The sequence below is a fragment of the Mytilus californianus genome, unplaced genomic scaffold (assembly GCF_021869535.1).
Source record: "Mytilus californianus isolate M0D057914Y unplaced genomic scaffold, xbMytCali1.0.p SCAF_70, whole genome shotgun sequence".
NCBI classification, from domain to species: Eukaryota; Metazoa; Mollusca; class Bivalvia; order Mytilida; family Mytilidae; genus Mytilus; species Mytilus californianus.
In genome coordinates this window covers 254,242-269,699 of record NW_026262724.1, presented here as the reverse complement: position 1 = coordinate 269,699, position 15,458 = coordinate 254,242, and the positions used below count along the sequence as shown (strand labels likewise).

Genomic DNA, 15,458 nt, shown 5'->3' with positions numbered 1-15,458 from the left:
AATTTGTTTTTTAGGGATGCATCCAGTTGCACCTTTTCATTTAAAATATATTTCCGTGAAGTAATCTCAAAAGATTACTCACTTCAATAAAAAATAAATAAGGGAAATGAAACCTCTTCTCGCATGTTGCACTTTGTGTAATTGTTTTCTTCGACAAAATACTGCCTTGAACTCAATTTTGGTATAAATATAAAGAAGCCACATTTGGTTCGTAAATGGATTTTTTTTAAACACCTAAAGCTAGGTAAAGCCTATCTCTTGATATAGGCTCTTAAATTCGGCAACTTTTAGAGACCGACCGTACTTGGGCTGTATAGCTAGTCAAGGTCGCTAAACTCTCATTATCCGTTTAGAGATTTTCTGAAAATACGATGGTTACTGTCTCATTAGAAACTAAAACCTTATCAAATATGGTGGCCTTCAATTGTCATCTGCTCTTTTCGGGTTGTTGTCTCTTTGACATATTCATCATTTCCATTCTCAATTTAAAATAACTAAAAATATGATAAACAGTTGTCAGAGCAATATTCATTTAACAAGCCAGTGCGTTGATACAGGTTATATTCTACTGAATTTACTATATCCCTTATTATTACGTAATTATATAAGTCCTGTGTCCAGGTAAAAATAACAATTTGTGGTTTGTATGTCAGGTGAAAGTGACAACGGGTGGTATGTATACTAAAATGTTTATCGTCTTCCATTATACACGAGGGTGTGGATGGGGGTTTATAGAATAGAAAATTATTGACCGAAAAATAAAGAATACAAAAAATAACCAGACAAATATATAGAAAAGAAAATGATGAGGTACTAGAATATATGGAATAAAGAATGATGGACAAAAGGTATAACGATTAGAAAAATTGCCTAAAATGATAGAATACAGAAATAATGAATCCCTTTTCAGACCCTCATAATCTGACGATGACATTTAGCTTTAGGACAATTATGGGCATGTGATACAGTTTTAGAACCACAGTGATTTTTTTTACAAAAGTTCACATATATACAAGCTAATTTTTACAAAATCAATTTGTATATGTAATAAAAATTATATCTTCATGTGCTAAATTTAAAAGACAAATGGGTTTGAATTATTCGACATTAAAAAATTTTACTTATAACATTTCAGTTTTTTGGACATTTTTGTCCTTTGAACAGACATCCTTAACTTTTTTGTTTCAAAAGATAAAGATATGCGGATTTCGTTGAAGAGATTAGGAATATCTTTGTTATAAAATTGGGCTCTACATTTGTGTAACAATTCTTTGTTAATATTTAATTTTTGTGAAAAGAAATTGATACAAGAAGAAATAAAATGCTCCGCAGGGCGCAGCTTGATACAACCGCAGAGGTCGAACCCTGAACAGTTGGGGCAAGTATGGACACAACATTCAAGCTTGATACAGCTCTGAATTTGGATTGTGATTAAATATTTGACACAGCATAGGCTACTGACACAGAATGAATGTGGTCTAAGAACTTAAATTTTTTTCTTAAATTGGACATTCACCTATTATGGTCCAATATCCAAAATCTAAATACATGGTTAGATTCAACATATCAAAGAACCCCAAGAATTCAATTTTTGATGAAATCAAACAAAGTTTAATTTAGGACCCTTTTGACCTCAATGTGGACAAAGTTGATAACGGGGCCCAAAAATCAAAAATCTAAATACATGGTTAGATTCAGCATATCAAAGAACCCCATATATTCAATTTTTGTTGAATCAAACAAAGTTTAATTTTGGACCCCGATTTGGACCAACTTGAAAACTGGGCCCATAATCAAAAATCTAAATACATGTTTAGATTCAGCATATCAAAGAACCCTAAGAATTCAATTTTTGTTAAAATCAAACTAAGTTTAATTTTGAACCCTTTGGACCTTAATGTAGACCAATTTGAAAACGGAACCAAAAATTAAGAATCTAAATACACGGTTAGATTCGGCATATCAAAGAACCCCAATAATTCAATTTTTGATGAAATCAAACAAAGTTTAATTTTGGACCCTTTGGACCTCAATGTGGACCAATTTAAAATCGGGGCCCAAAATCAAAAAACTTAATACACGGTTAGATTCAGCATATTAAAGAACCCCAAGAATTCAAGAATAAAACCCCATTGAAATTGGTCAAGAAATAAGCAATTAATACTGTGCAATTGAATATTTCTTGCTATTGCGCAATACTGTACAATTGACAATTTCTTGCTATTGCGCAATATTGTGCTATTGGATATTTCTTGCTATTGCGCAATACTGTGCAATTGAAGATTTCTTGCTGTTGCGCAATACTGTGCAATGAAAGATTTCTTGCTATTGTGCAATACTGTGCAATTGAAAATTTCTTGCTATTGCACAATACTTATTATATAATAATTTACACATCCTGTTTGGTGTGTATCTCCTACCATATCATTATATTTGCTTTTAAATATAAATCAGAAATAACCAACTTAAAATGGAAAATTTTAAAAGAAAAAAAAAGGAAAAAAAAAAAATCCCCCCCAAATTTTTTGAAACCCCTTATGATTCATCACCCCCAAACTCAATCCCAGCCTTCCCTTTGTGGTATGGTACCTTGCAGTACAATTTCAGAGAGATCCATACACTTGAACGCAAGTTATTGTCCTGAAACTAGAAAAATGCTTGTTTTTTTCCCCTTTTTGACCCCTTATTCCTAAAATTTTGAGGGAATTACCCCCAAAATCATTCCCAGCCTTCCCTTTGTGGTATGGTACCTTGCAGTACAATTTCAGAGAGATCCATACACTTGAACACAAGTAATTGTCTGGAAACTATAAAAATGCTATTTTTGGCCCCTTATTCCTAAATGTTTTGGGCAATTACCCCCAAACTCAATTCCAGCTTTCCCTTTGTGATATGGAACCTTGTAGTTCAATTTCAGAAAGATCCATACACTTACACACAAGTTATTATCATGAAACTAGAAAAATGCTTGTTTTTTGCCCCTTTTTTTGGCCCCTAATTCCTAAAATTTTGAGGCAATTACCCCCAAAACCAATCCCAGCATTCCCTTTGTGATATGGAACCTTGTGGTACAATGTCAGAGAGATCCATACACTTACACACAAGTTATGTCTGGAAGTTACAAAAATGCTTATTTTTGGCCCCTAATTCCTTAACTGTTGGTACCATAACCCCCAAAATCAATCCCAACCTTCCTTTTGTGGTATTGAACCTTATGGTAAAATTTCACAGAGATCCATTCACTTAAACTAAAGTTAGAGTGCGAAAACCAATGTGTCTTCGGACGACGCCAACGTCATACCAATATACGACCAAAAAATTTTTAATTTTTGCGGTCGTATAAAAACGGTATTTTTGTTGTATATTTATCTAGTTAAAAAAAAGTCGGGAATTTCTTCATAAAACGAATAATCTTCATACAGTATCAAGCAAAATGTCATGTCTAAAATGAGGGGGCCATAACTGATAACACTTTTTCCTTAAATAATGAAAAATAATTATTTGGATCGGAAAATAACCCAGATATTTAGATATATTAGAATAAAAATATTTTTTTAATTTTTTAAAAATCATTTAATATTCATTGGTTTATGATTAAATGAAAAATATAGAAAATTGTTAAGTTGTTTTTAAGGAAGGAAAATAATGTTTGTCCCGAGAAAAAAAGTTCCCCCCCCCCCCTTATAAATGATCATTAATTTACCTAAGTGGGGGCTTAAATTTGGAGACCGATCGCGAGGCCTGACTGCCATAAACAACAGATAACGAACAGCAAACAGTGGATACACCAATTGATATGTATGAAAGACAACGGCGGACACAAAATGATTGCACTGAATAATTTCAACTACCATTGAGATCGTTTTTTTTTCAAATCTCCTTATCAAATTAGAAATGCATTTTAAAAAACCTTGGGATATCTTTTAGTTTGGAATTGGAATTGGAATTAAAAATTGCATTTCCCAAAGAGTTTCAGGTAAAACCCAGAGAATCTCACCTCCTAGAAATTTGAAGTGCCAGGATGTTTGAAAATATGTATGAATTTTATTACATACTTGAAATTGTATAAGGAATATAAAAAGATTCAGTATGTTTACTGTACAAACAAACAACAGACACCAAGTGATGGATACAATTGTGGCTTATATTGTTTAATTCAATTTTACTGAGAGCAAAATTTGATTGATTGATTATTCAGTGGTTGTTTAAACGTCCAGTGGCAAAAATTTCATGCATATTCAGGACGAAAAGTGGTTTCAGAAGTATATTATGAAGTATTAGGTATTATAAATGTTTAAATTTTCTCATTATTTGGTAAATTTCATTTTCTTAGCTATTTCTAATTAATTTGTACGAATCAGATTTTTCTGACAAATTATATATTTTGCTCTAAATTAACTCATACGATTCTGATAATATAAGGAACATTGTAACTTAAGTAAAAGTAAGACATCATACTAAACTGCGAAACATACAAATATTTCCTAAATTTCGGAACGTAAACATATGATAATTAATTAGTTAAGGTTACAAATTTAGGCAGATAAAAAGAAGGGGGGGGGGGGGGGGGGGGGGTCAATGCATTTGAATGGGGACATATGGTTAAAACCACCCCTTTTATCCTGGGTTGAGAACCCTCTTTTTAAAAATGGCTGGAATCGCCACTCTTTAAAACGTAGCAATTTATAAATTATTTATATTAAGTAGAATTATAAAATTGATGAGTTTTATAATTTGACAACACTCATTGATATTGGAAATACTATACTGCAATTAATTTATTTAATACATGGAGTGTTTAGTAAAACTGTCGACCAATCAACACAGAAAGTGAGATATCTAAAATTTGTATACCCTTATAGATTTTCATTATCATACATCAATCTTAAATGCAATTCCAAATAAAATGGCTTTGAGAACCGTGTATTAAGCGCTTATCGTTCATTCGTCAATGAATCATTCACCATGCGTGTATCGTGTGTTCATCATTCATCGTCATCGTGCGTGTATCGTGCGTTCATCATTCATTTTTCATTAATCCTCCGTGTAACGCTCATCACTCATCGTGCGTGTATCATGTATTGTGCATTCACCGTGCGTGTATCGTGCGTGTGGTCAGTTTGAATTTTAGAAGGTCTGTACTATAGATTATAGCTGGAATAGCTATGACAATTTGAAAATCTGTGGTCTTTAGTTTTCGATGGTAGGGGGTACAATTTTTTATGGCTGGGTAAAAATGTTTAAAAATAATTTTATCATGTTTTATTCCTATCAAGTACTAAATATTAAACAGGGAGGCTTCAGTTTTCCATGGTAGGGGGTTTTATATTGCCAATCTGAAAGCCATTTCCAACTGATTTTTATTTTAGAATGTTCTTATATTCTGTTACACCATTGTCCCAGGTTAGTGGAGGACTCAAAAACATGTTTAACCCTGCCACATTCTATATGTGCCTGTCCCCAAGTCTAAAGTGAGAGTCTGAATAAGTGAATCTGTGAGCTACTGCTCACTAATGATACCCCCGCCCCGCTAAAAGTATAAGGTAAACAGGAAGTTGTTGAGTGATGAATCTGAAAACACATCACGCATCACATGGTGTAGCTGACTCATATAAACCCTGAAACCAAATTTCAGAAATCCTTGTAATGTAGTTCCTGAGAAAGATGCGACGAAAAATTATCACGGGACGGAAGGACGGACAAACAGAGGTAAAACAGTATACCACCACTTTTTTAAAGCGGGGGTATAATGACATTGATAAAACGGGAAAATTTGAGTTTAAAAATAGACACTCCTAACTCATTAGGCATACCTCAAATACCACTTGTTAGATTTTTTTTTAAAATTTACTATATGGATGATAAGTTCTATTCGGAGAAAAACTAACAGATTTTTGGGAAAAAATTTTTAGAACTAATCATTCACTGCGAGATTAAGATTGCCATTTGGCTGTCAGAAGATGAAATAATTTACAGTTGACCTACTTGGAAGGCCTGTTACAAATGTTTCTGACAATAGAAAAAGGCATGTTTAACACTATTTTGTAGATAATTTAATGTATATTTACCATAAAACAAGTTTTAGTGTGATAGACAACCTTGGAATCGAAATATAACAGGTCACAACCCAGTGTCATTTCTTAACAAGAGGCTCCTGAGAGCCTGATATCGCTCACCTGTAATTTCAGTTTCAGGCATTTGACTTATTTGTAGATCTTACTTTGCTGAACAATTTTGTTATTTACACTTTCTCTCTTTCTATAATAATATTAAAGATAATACATAACCCCAAACTGTGAAAACTAACTATTTCTGGACAGTAACCCAACAATAAGTTGTTCTACTGGTCTGAAGATTACTTTACAGGTAGATCTAAACCTGTTTAACACTTTCACCTATGTCAGTTTTGCTCTTACTGCTTTAGTTTTTGAGATGAAAGCCAAAAACTTCATTTGACCCCTATGTTCTATTTTTAGCCATGGCAGCAATGTTTGTTGATGGATCAAAACTTCGGATACATTTTACAAACTAGATACCCTAAGGAACATTCAGTTGAAGTTTGAAGGTATTTGGCCCAGTAGTTTTAGAGGAGAAGATTCTTGAAATAGTTTATGAAGACGACGACAGATGCCGGACGCAAAGTGATGGAATAAGCTTTTGGGCCAGGTGAGCTTAAAATTTGAATTGGGTACCTTGTCACCTGCTTGTTATATTAAAGTATATAGATATATTTTTTTTCAAGACTAAGTGCTTGTTGATATTTGGTCTCATTGACAATCATACCACATCTCCTTCTTTTTATAAGTCATGTATAACTATTATAACTACTGTTAAATAGTGACAAAATATGAAAACACACTTTTACAGGTATTTACCAATATTGCATGCTGAAAACTGACCCTATAATTTTTATTTTTTACTTCCAAATATATTTGATTGTGATCAGGTGATATACTCAATCTAACAATTCATGATAAACATTTTTAGAAGAAAATTGTTCTAAGGGTATGTGTGATTAGCACCTTAAGGGCCATTAGCTACGAGATATGAAAAAAATCAGAATATGATTTAGTTTGGTTCAATCATTAATAAAAGTGAAATAATGAAATAATAATTTGCTTTCAGGAGCCAATTTGGATCAATTTTTGTCAAAATAAGCAAAGAAACATCGCTGATGAATTATTCACTTGCAAGTGGATAATTTCGACCTCACTGAATCCGTATTCATGTGACCTTTAATTTAACCCATTAGCTAGAGATTGGTTACGCATGTTTTTGTAGTGTTCAGCCATTAAAAGGAAAAGAATGTCAACATTGAAAGTGAAACAAAAGTGAAACAAAGGTGAAACATTTCGTTGACTGATTCGATCCACAAAAAATCATTCTTATACAGGTAAAAACGACAATTAACTTTTTGTTTTTTAACCTATAACATGAAATCGAACAGACAAAGAAAAGTCCAATTGCACCAGGTTGATATCTACTTATATTTATGTTTATGTTTATATCAGGTTATGTGACATTCGCCAGTCTTCAGAGGTCATCTCAAGTTAATTAGATGGCAGATAGACTAAAATACACACGAAATTCTGATAAATATTATCCAGTACATGCTTTGTTAACTGTTTACTTCAGACTTATTGTAATTTAGATACATGTTTTAATAGTGTGTTATAAATCAAATATGAGAATTTGAGTCAAATCGGTGAACATAATTTTGACAGATAATGCCCCTTTAAATAGACATCTGTGAACAAAATAGAACTTGAGATGAAGATTTCCTTATAATTCAAGAATGAATTGAAGAGTAGCTAGAGGCTCTCAAGAGCCTGTGTCGCTCACCTGTATTTACTGATGCTTTGGAAATCATGTAAAATAAGGTTAAAATCATAATTAATAGTATTAGATATTAGATATTATAATGATATCTAAGATAATAACAAAAAACTGCAAAATTTTTGTAAAAATTACTAACTCGGGGGCAGCAACCCAACAACAGGTTGTCAGATTCGTCTGAAAATTTCAGGGCAGATAAATCTAAATCTGATGATCGTTTTTGCCACCTGTCAGATTTGCTCTAAATGCTTTAGTTTCAGAGATATAAACCAAAAACTGCATTTTACTCCTATGTTCTATTTTTAACTAAGTCGGCCATGATGGTTGGAAGGCGGGGTCATCTGACAAACTTTTTAAACTAGATACCCTAATAATGATTATGGCCAAGTATGGTTAAATTTGTCTCGATAGTTTCAGAGAAGAAGATTTTTGTAAAAGATTACAAAAATTTACGAAAAATTGTTAAAAATTGACTATTAAGGGCAATAACTCCTAAAGGGGTTGACTGAAAATTTTGGTCATGACAACTTATTTGTAGATCTTACTTTGCTGAACATTATTGCTGGTTACAGTTTATCTCTATCTATAATAATATTCAAGATAATAACCAAAAACTGCAAAATTTCCTTAAAATTACCAATTCAGGGGCAGCAACCCACAAACAGGTTGTCCGATTTGTCTGAAAAATTCAGGGCAGATAGATCTTGACCTGATAATCAGTTTTAGCCTTTGTCAGATTTACTCTAAATGCTTTGGTTTCAGAGATATAAGCCAAAATCTACATTTTACCCCTATGTTCTATTTTTAGCCATGGCGACCATCTTGGTTGGTTGGCAGGGTCATCGGACACATTTTTTAAACTAGATACACTAATGATGATTGTGGCCAAGTTTGGTTAAATTTGGCCCAGTAGTTTCAGAGGAGAAGATTTTTGTAAAAAAAAAACGATGACGACGACTGACGACTGACGACGGACACCAAGTGATGAGAAAAGCTCACTTGGCCCTTCGGGGCAGGTGAGCTAAAAAAGATTTAGTTTTATGAACACTATAAATAAGTACAGTAAGAATGTTTACTATTTTCTCATTAGTTATTATCTACTGGTTAATAGGCAGAATATCTTGCTTAACTATCAATATTTGTACATAAAAATATTCAATTTAGAAACAAGAAGCTCATGAGAGCCTGATGTCGCTCACCTGTAATTTCAGTTTCAGGCATTTTATTTGTAGATCTTACTTTGCTGAACAATTTTGTCATTTACACTTTCTCTCTTTCCCTAATAATGTTAAAGATAATACTAAACCAAAAACTTTAAAATTTCCTAAAAATTAACTATTTCTGGACAGTAACCCAACAATAAGTTGTCCTATTGGTCTGGAGATTACTGGACAGGTAGATCTAAACCTGTTTAACACTTTCACCTATGTCAGTTTTGCTCTTACTGCTTTAGTTTTTGAGATGAAAGCCAAAAACTTCATTTGTCCCCTATGTTCTATTTTTAGAAACTGCCGCCATGTTTTTGAATGGATCAAATCCCCAAATACAATCTATAAACTAGATACCCTAAGGAACATTCAATTAAAGTTTTTAAGTATTTGGCCAAGTAGTTTCAGAGATGAAGATTGTTGTAGATCTTACTTAGCTGAACATTTATTGTCATTTATACTTTCTCTCTTTCACTTTTAATCTAAAAGAAAATGACCAAAAACAGTAAAATTTAATAACTAGAGGCTCTCAAGAGCCTGTGTCGCTCACCTGTATTTACTGATGCTTTGGAAATCATGTAAAATAAGGTTAAAATCATAATTAATAGTATTAGATATTAGATATTATAATGATATCTAAGATAATAACAAAAACCTGCAAAATTTTTGTAAAATTACTAACTCAGGGGCAGCAACCCAACAACGGGTTGTCGGATTCGTCTGAAAATTTCCAGGGCAAATAAATCTAAATCTGATGAACATTTTTGCCACCTGTCAGATTTGCTCTAAATGCTTTAGTTTCAGAGATATAAACCAAAAACTGCATTTTACCCCTATGTTCTATTTTTAACCAAGTCGGCCATGATGGTTAGAAGGCGGGGTCATCGGACAAATTTTTTAAACTAGATACCCTTATAATGATTATGGCCAAGTATGGTTAAATTTGTCTCAGTAGTTTCAGAAAAGAAGATTTTTGTAAAAGATTACAAAAAATTGTTAAAAATTGACTATTAAGGGCAACAACTCCTAAAGGGGTCGACTGACAATTTTGGTCATGACAACTTATTTGTAGATCTTACTTTGCTGAACATTATTGCTGTTTACAGTTTATCTCTATCTATAATAATATTCAAGATAATAACCAAAAACTGCAAAATTTCCTTAAAATTACCAATTCAGGGGCAGCAACCCAACAACAGGTCGTCAGATTTGTCTGAAAATTTTCAGGGCAGATAGATCTTGACCTGATAATCAGTTTTACCCTATGTCAGATTTACTCTAAATGCTTTGGTTTCAGAGATATAAGCCAAAATCTACATTTTACCCCTATGTTCTATTTTTAGCCATGGCGGCCATCTTGGTTGGTTGGCCGGGTCATCGGACACATTTTTAAACTAGATACCCTAATGATGATTGTGGCCAAGTTTGGTTAAATTTGGCCCAATGGTTTCAGAGGAGAAGATTTTAGTAAAAATCTAACGACGACGGACGACGACGACGACGGACGACGGACGACGGACGACGGACGCCAAGTGATGAGAAAAGCTCACTTGGCCCTTTGGGCCAGGTGAGCTAAAAATAAACTATTTCCAACAGAAACCAAGCAATGGGTTGTCGAACTTGTCTGAAAATTTCATAACATATAGATCATGACCCATTTATCACTTTAACTTCCTTTCACTTTTGCTCTAACTGCTGTAGTTTTTGAGAAATAAGCCAAAGACTGCTTTTGTCCCCTATGTTCTATTTTTAGCCATGGAGGCCATGTTTATTGATGGATCAAAACTTCGGATAAAATTTACAAACAAGATATCCTAAGGAACATTCAGTTAAGGTTTGGAAGTATTTGGCCTACTAGTTTCAGAGAAAAAGATTTTTGAAAAAGTAATAGACTTGCACAAAAAAATGTAAATAAACAGCTGCGCCATGAGCGCATGATACGCCCGTCGCATTTTTTAAGAATAAAGTTCAATAACTTCTCAATGTCATATCAGAAATTTGTGAAAAACTAAAGGGAGGTTTTCTTAATTGATATAAACCAGTCACCAAAGTTTAATGAAAACTGCTCAAAGCACTTTAAAGGTATTGTCCGGAAACTGGAAAATCACCCCTTTTTTATGAATAAAATCCCATGACTCGGAAGTGTAAAATCTAAAATTTATAAAACTTGAAAGGGAGCTTACATCAATAGATTTAAACAATTCTCCAAAGTTTCATGAGAACTGCTGAAAGCATTTTTGAGTTATTGTCCGAAAACTGGAAACTCCCCCTTTTTTTTTAATGAATAAAACTCCAAAACTCGGAAACGTAAAATCTAAAATTTATAAAAAACGAAAGGGAGCTCACGTCAATAGATATGAACAATTCACCAAAGTTTTATGCAAATTGGTTGAAGCGTTTTTGAGTTAATGTCCGACATGTTGACGACGGACGGACAGAAACAGGTATACCATAATACATCCCGTAAACGGGCGTATAAAAACAAGAATGTGTCCATAGTACACGGATGCTCCACTCTCACTATCATTGTCTATGTTCAGTGGACTGTGAAATTGGGGTCAAAACTCTGATTTGGCATTAAAATTAGAAAGATCATATCATAGGGAACATGTGTACTATGTTTCAAGTTGATTGGACTTCAACTTCATCAAAAACTACCTTGATCAAAAAACTCCTTAAGGAGTCAATTGACTATTTTGATCATTTGACTTATTTGTAGATCCTACATAGCTGAACATTTTTGCCATTTACACTTTCTCTCTATCTATTATTTAAGATAATAACCAATAAATGGGGAATGTGTCCATGGGACACAGATGATGCCCCCGCTTGCATATCATATAATTATAAAGTTATAAAGGGACATAACTGAAGAACGGTAAAAGTGACGCTTCCCAAATTTGTTATTCATCTGAATTTTGTAGTAATAAGTATTGTGTATAAGTTTCATAATATTTGGTTGAGGCAAACTTAAGTTTAAGAATGGAAACAAAAAATTCAGCAATTTTTCCATTTGTAAAGGGGCATAACTCTAGAACAGTATAAGTGACACCACACAAAATCAAACTTGATCTTTATTTTGTGGTAATAAGCATTGTGTATAATTTTCATAACATTCGGTTGAGGCAAACTTAAGTTAGAGAACGGAAACGAAAAATTCAGCAATTTTTCCTTTTGTAAAGGGGCATAACTCTAGAACAGTTAAAGTAACACCACCAAAATTCAAACTTGATCTGTATTTTGTGATAATAAGCATTGTGTGTAGTTTCATAACATTTGGTTGAGGCAAACTAAAATTAGAGGACGGAAACGAAAAATTCAGCAATTTTTCCTTTTGTAAAGGGCATAACTCTAGAACGGTTAAAATGACACCACCAAAATTCAAACTTGATCTGTATTTTGTGATAATAAGCATTGTGTATAAGTTTCATAACATTTGGTTGAGGCAAACTAAAGTTAGAGAACGGAAACCAACTTTGGGACGTACGGACAAGGGTAAAACTTAATGCCCCCTCCACTACGGCGGAAAATGAAACTTTAAAAAAATTAACTATTTCGGACAGTAACAATTTATAAACTAGATACCCTAAGGAACATTCAGTTAAAGTTTGAAGGTATTTATCCAAGTAGTTTCAGAGGAGAAGATTCTTGAAATAGTTTACGACGACGACGATGACGACAGACGACGGACGCCTGGTGAGCTAATAAAAAAATATAGATTCTATACACTTGCAACACTATTCTTGTGAAAAATGAATAATTATGAGAGGAATATATTCACTGCATTCCATAACCTACATATTTGTCATATTACAATAAATTCCTGAACCTACATTTATTTATAATTTGTCATATTACAATAAATTCCTGAAAAACTGATATGTCTCAAAAAGATACCCCAGAATGCTACTTCAGATTAATCTGATCATCATGTGGTGAAGGCAAAATTTGTGACAAAACTTCATGATGTATGGAAAGTTCAGGTTACTTTTCCCTTCTCGAAAACTTTTTTGTTTGATTTTTCCAAATAAATATACATAATACATATGAAAATCATCACATTCTAAAACTAGAGGCTCTAAAGAGCCTGTGTCGCTCACCTAGGTCTATGTGCATCTTCAACAATGGACACTCACCAATCCATTGTGGACTGGAATAGAATTCATGACAAAAATCTCTTTTTTGTTGATCTTGTATTGAAAAATTGAACTAATTTGTAGATCTTGTCTTGCTGATCATTTGTGCTATTTTAAGTGTCTATAGTTTTTGAAATTATTAGCAAAAACATCAAATATTGGTAAAAATCTTTTTTCATAAAAGTTCAAGTTCACCAATTTATATGGAGTTGACTGACTATTTCAGCTACGTTGAAATATCTGTAAGTCTTGTATTGATAATCCTTTTTTTTTAATTTAAAGTGGCTTAATATCTATAATAGTTTGCAAGCTAAGCTGACCCAATGTCAGGCAACCATGGGAATGACGAATTATGGGAGCTTTGTTTGGGAGACTTCGTAACAGTATCCTGTTACAATTATTTCTTGTTTATTTTAATCTGCTGAGAGACCACCTTTACATATTATATTTATCAGTGTTTGTGCAAACAGAATTGTCTATTCAGTATTATTTTCCTCTCACATGCATCACATCTTATTAATTACATGGATATAGGAAGATGTGCCAATGAGACAACTCTCCATCCAAGTTACAATTTATAAAAGTAAACCATTAAAGGTCAAGGTACGGCCTTCAACACGGAGCATTGGCTCACACCGAACAGCAAGCTATAAAGGGCCTAAAAAAATTACTAGTGTAAAACCATTCAAACAGAAAAACCAACAGTCTAATCTATATAAAAAAAAAAAAATTTTGGCATATTTGTTTTTCTCTGAAATTACACATCTATAATTCTTACCCCAGATGCTTAGCCACATGAAGTATTTACCTCTTATTTGAGACATAGATAGTCTTTGTTCCTACAGAAGTGAGAAGAACATTGGAAGTCAGAATGTTCTGACTTATAAAAGTCTGAATGTTCTGACTTAATAAGGTCAGAAAGACTCAGAATGATCTGAAAATACTGACTTTTTTTAATGTTTAGAGTATTTTAGAATATGAATACACTTGTCATGCTAGTACCATAAGAAACCCTGACAAGATTTTGTTCCCAAACAACAATTTTTAAAGATATTAAGAATAACAAGTGTACAATGGAACATAAATTACAAAGTTATAAGTGTTGTGAAAAAAGCTATTTAAAAAAAAATCAATAGATAGTTATCTTTCAACTTTAACAGTGAAAATATTATGGATTATATGTACGGCTTCTTGAAGGACAACAAAGTCACCATATTTGGTCTGAATTTGTATGTTTTTTCTCCTCAAAATTTTTTTAACATTAATAATGTCGGCTTTTTTCTTAACTAATTTTAAACATTCTTAATTATAATTAAATTTCCCCAACATTTTGCTTACAAACTCTTTAATTTCTAAAGTCAAATGAAAGTTGTCTTCACAGATTCAATGTGTCTGAAAATGTTATATTGAAAAAACAATACTTTTATATCCTCAAATAAAATGGGCATACCATGAGTTTAATGGTCATGCAGATATGCAATCCAGGATGTTAACAATCAGAGTTTAGATTGCAGTCATATAGTAATAGGCAGAGTTTTACTTATATAATCAATAACCAGAGTAAAGATAATTGATTAATAGAGGTTTAGTTTAATATAAGTAATAAACAAAGCTAATCAATACACTTGCAATCACATACATGTAGTTAAATTAGTAAATACAGAATATTCATACAAAATTCAGACAGAAATACTGTAATAGGTCAAGTCATTAGGGACGACATCAAAAGTTCAATGTAGGATAAAAAACTTAATTCACATCACATAGTTTTTTCACTGACCCACCCACCCCCCTCTTAACTTAATTTGGGAAAGATTGATTGACCAATATGGATTTATGTAAAATCGATTTTGGATAAACAAAACTTGCAGCAACTTTAACCCCATCCCACCCCCAAACTATTTGATTTAAGTTTTTTTATCCTACATTGGTCTTTTGATGGCGTCCCTTAGAATGTGCTGACTTTGTACATGTTGTAGTGATAGTTATGGCACCCATACAACATATAGGAATCAGTCAAAAGGAGAGAAAAATTCCTGAAATTTGTCACATAGTGACATTTGTGAGTCGGAATAACAAAATATAGACTCATTAATCTCTCCATCTTTTCAAAAATTATGAACCAGATTTTATGCATATCCATTTAGTTTTTGACGGACTCTTTTAAGTCAGAACATGATTTGACCTGTTTGAGTCAATTTGCAGAACAAAATTTCCAATCAAAGCTATGTGTTCTTCCTCTTAGCCCCCTTCTGAATCTGCCACTGTTGAGTTTATT

General features: G+C 32.8%; 1 protein-coding gene and 1 long non-coding RNA gene across 7 annotated transcripts in view; both read right to left on the bottom strand.

The window, feature by feature from the left end:
- Window positions 1-15,458, bottom strand: part of LOC127710315 (uncharacterized) — a 644,133-nt gene that overhangs the window by 489,677 nt on the left and 138,998 nt on the right. The gene's annotated exons all lie outside the window — the stretch shown is intronic.
- The window catches only part of LOC127710319 (uncharacterized), a 49,413-nt gene that overhangs the window by 8,936 nt on the left and 25,019 nt on the right, over window positions 1-15,458 (bottom strand). Inside the window, exon 2 of one of the 2 annotated variants that reach the window (XR_007986124.1) lies at window positions 1,633-2,899. This is a non-coding gene — a long non-coding RNA (uncharacterized LOC127710319). The remainder of the gene's footprint in view (window positions 1-1,632; window positions 2,900-15,458) is intronic. The other variant, XR_007986125.1, reaches the window with a different exon arrangement.